The sequence below is a fragment of the Scyliorhinus canicula genome, chromosome 9 (genome assembly GCF_902713615.1).
Source record: "Scyliorhinus canicula chromosome 9, sScyCan1.1, whole genome shotgun sequence".
Taxonomy (NCBI): Eukaryota; Metazoa; Chordata; class Chondrichthyes; order Carcharhiniformes; family Scyliorhinidae; genus Scyliorhinus; species Scyliorhinus canicula.
Window position 1 is genome coordinate 79253611 of NC_052154.1, and position 4074 is coordinate 79257684.

Genomic DNA, 4074 nt, shown 5'->3' on the forward strand with positions numbered 1-4074 from the left:
ATGTTTACACCCGTTTCCATAGAAATCGGAGGGGAGCGCAGGCGCAGATGAGGCCGGAGGGGAGCGCAGGCGCAGGCGGGGTAAAGCGAAGCGCCAACACGCAGGCGCAAACGCCTGGACCTTGTTCCAGTGGGTGGCCATCTTGGTCATGGAGAGCAGCTTCCATGGGCTGGGGGGACTAAGCAAACATCTTCTCAGTGGTTTAGTGAACCGGCATTTACCATCTGTACGACAAATTATTGAGAGAAATGATCAAGAAATTAATTCTGGTTTTTTTTCCAAGATCAAAACGTGTATTCACAAGAATTTTACAACCACTGTAGTTTTAACTATTCTGCATAGGGTGCAGCATCCTACGAGGTTCAAAGTTGAGGTCACAAGGTGATGGGGACAGATGCAGAAAGAAGTGGCTAGCTGGGCCAGGCCAGGCCAGGGCCCCGAGTACGTCCACTCGGTACTGTGCTCTCCTGGGAAGAGGCCTCTTGCAGGGAGATCCCGGTGTGGGTCGGTGCTGGTCGCCTGCCCCCGCCCTCGTTGCCTCCTGGCACTTCGCAGTACTTTTGGGGGAGGAGGGGACATCCGCTGGGTGCGCTCTTTCTTTTGTTGGGCCTTGTCCATTGCGGTTCTCCCCATTCATACTTGTCCTGCATTTTGCCTTGGTGCATTCCTCCACCCCCCCCCCCCTTCCTCCTTTCCTCCACCCCCCCCCCCCCTCCACCCCCCCCCTCCCTCCACCCCCCCCTTTCCTCCACCCCCCCTTTCCTCCACCCCCCCTTTCCTCCACCCCCCCCCCTTTCCTCCACCCCCCCTTTCCTCCACCCCCCCTCTTTCCTCCACCCCCCCCTTTCCTCCACCCCCCCTTCCTCCACCAACGCCCCCTTTCCTCCACCCCCCCCCCTTTCCTCCACCCCCCCCCCTTTCCTCCACCCCCCCCTTTCCTCCACCCCCCCTTTCCTCCACTCCACCCCCTTTCCACCACCCCCCCTTCCCACCACCCCCCCTTCCCTCCACTCCCCCCTTTCCTCCACCCCCCCCTTTCCTCCACCCCCCCCTTTCCTCCACCCCCCCTTTCCTCCACCCCCCCCTTTCCTCCACCCCCCCTTTCCTCCACCCCCCCCTTCCCTCCACCCCCCCCCTTTCCTCCACCCCCCCCTTTCCTCCACCCCCCCTCCTTTCCTCCCCCCCCCCCCTCCTTTCCTCCACCCCCCCTCCTTTCCTCCACCCCCCCCTCCTTTCCTCCACCCCCCCTCCTTTCCTCCACCCCCCCTCCTTTCCTCCACCCCCCCTCCTTTCCTCCACCCCCCCTCCTTTCCTCCACCCCCCTCCTTTCCTCCACCCCCCCTCCTTTCCTCCACCCCCCTCCTTTCCTCCACCCCCCCTCCTTTCCTCCACCCCCCCTCCTTTCCTCCACCCCCCCTCCTTTCCTCCACCCCCCCCCTCCTTTCCTCCACCCCCCCCCTCCTTGCCTCCACCCCCCCCCCCTCCTTTCCTCCACCCCCCCCCTCCTTTCCTCCACCCCCCCCTCCTTTCCTCCACCCCCCCCCCTCCTTTCCTCCACCCCCCCCCCCTCCTTCCTCCACCCCCCCCCCTCCTTCCTCCACCCCCCCTCCTTTCCTCCACCCCCCCCTCCTTTCCTCCACCCCACCCCTCCTTTCCTCCACCCCCCCTCCTTCCTCCACCCCCCTCCTTTCCTCCACCCCCCCCTCCTTTCCTCCACCCCCCCTCCTTTCCTCCACCCCCCCCTCCTTTCCTCCACACCCCCCCCTCCTTCCTCCACAACCCCCCCCCTCCTTCCTCCACACCCACCCCCCTCCTTTCCTCCACACCCCCCCCCTCCTTTCCTCCACACCCCCACCCCTCCTTTCCTCCACACCCCCCCCCCTCCTTTCCCTCCACACCCCCCCTCCTTTCCTCCAACGCCACCCCCCCCCCCTCCTTTCCTCCACACACCCCCCCCCTCCTTTCCTCCACCCCCCCCCTCCTTTCCTCCACACCCCCCGCCTCCTTTCCTCCACACCCCCCCTCCTTTCCTCCCACCCCCCCCTCCTGTCCTCCACACCCCCCCCCTCCTTTCCTCCACACCCCCCCCTCCTTTCCTCCACACCCCCCCCCTCCTTTCCTCCACACCCCCCCCTCCTTCCTCCACACCCCCCCCCCTCCTTTCCTCCCACACCCCCCCTCCTTTCCTCCACACCCCCCCCCTCCTTTCCTCCACACCCCCCCTTTCCTCCACCCCCCCCCTTTCCTCCACCCCCCCCTTTCCTCCACCCCCCCCTTTCCTCCACCCCCCCCTTTCCTCCACCCCCCCCCTTTCCTCCACCCCCCCCCTTTCCTCCACCCCCCCCCCTTTCCTCCCCCCCCCCCCTTTCCTGCCACCCCCCCCCCCTTTCCTCCACCCCCCCCTTTCCTCCACCCCCCCCTTTCCTCCACCCCCCCCCTTATCCTCCACCCCCCCCCCTTTCCTCCACCCCCCCCCCTTTCCTCCACCCCCCCCCTTTCCTCCACCCCCCCCTTTCCTCCACCCCCCCCTTTCCTCCACCCCCCCCTTTCCTCCACCCCCCCCCTTTCCTCCACCCCCCCCCTTCCTCCACCCCCCCCCCTTTCCTCCCCCCCCCTCCCTTTCCTCCACCCCCCCTCCTTTCCTCCACCCCCCCCCCTCCTTTCCTCCACCCCCCCCTCCTTTCCTCCACCCCCCCCTCCTTTCCTCCACCCCCCTCCTTTCCTCCACCCCCCTCCTTTCCTCCACCCCCCTCCTTTCCTCCACCCCCCCCCCCTTTCCTCCACCCCACCCCCCGCCTTTCCTCCACCCCCCCCTCCTTTCCTCCACCCCCCCCTCCTTTCCTCCACCCACCCCCTCCTTCCTCCACCCCCCCCTCCTTTCCGTCCACCCCCCCCTCCTTTCCTCCCCCCACCTGCCTTTCCTCCACCCCCCCCTCCTTTCCTCCCCCCCCCCCTCCTTTCCTCCACCCCCCCCTCCTTTCCTCCACCCCCCCCTCCTTTCCTCCACCCCCCCCTCCTTTCCTCCACCCCCCTCCTTTCCTCCACCCCCCCCTTCCCTCCACCCCCCCTCCTTTCCTCCACACCCCCCCCCTTTCCTCCACACCCCCCCCCTTTCTCCACACCCCCCCTCCTTTCCTCCACACCCCCCCCTCTTTTCCTCACCCCCCCCCCCTTTTCCTCCACCCCCCCCTCCTTTCCTCCACCCCCCCTCCTTCCTCCACCCCCCCTCCTTTCCCCCCCCCCCTCCTTTCCTCCACCCCCCCCCTCCTTTCCCTCCCCCCCCCCTCCTTTCCTCCACCCCCCCTCCTTCCTCCACCCCCCCCCTCCTTTCCTCCACCCCCCCCTCCTTTCCTCCACCCCCCCCCTTTCCTCCACCCCCCCCTCCTTTCCTCCACCCCCCCCCTCCTTTCCTCCACCCCCCCCACCTTTCCTCCACCCCCCCTCCTTTCCTCCACCCCCCCCTCCTTTCCTCCACCCCCCCCTCCTTTCCCCCCCCCCCCCCCTCCTTTCCTCCACCCCCCCTCCTTTCCTCCACCCCCCCTCCTTTCCTCCACCCCCCCCTCCTTTCCTCCACCCCCCCCCTCCTTTCCTCCACCCCCCCCCTCCTTTCCTCCACCCCCCCCCTCCTTTCCTCCACCCCCCCCTCCTTTCCTCCACCCCCCTCCTTTCCTCCACCCCCCCTCCTTTCCTCCACCCCACCCCCCCCTCCTTTCCTCCACCCCCCCCCTCCTTTCCTTCCTCCACCCCCCCCCTTCCTCCACACCCCCCCCTTTCCTCCACCCCCCCATCCTTTCCTCGCACCCCCCCCTCCTTCCCTCCACCCCCCCCTCCTTTCCCCCCCCCACCCCTCCTTTCCTCCACCCCCCCCTCCTTTCCTCCACCCCCCCCCTCCTTTCCTCCACCCCCCCCTCCTTTCCTCCACCCCCCCCTCCTTTCCTCCACCCCCCTCCTGTTCCATCCACCCCCCCTCCTTTCCTCCACCCCCCCTCCTTTCCTCCACCCCCCCCTCCTTTCCTCCCCCCCCCCCTCCTTTCCTCCACCCCCCTCCTTTCCTCCACCCCCCTCCTTTCCTCC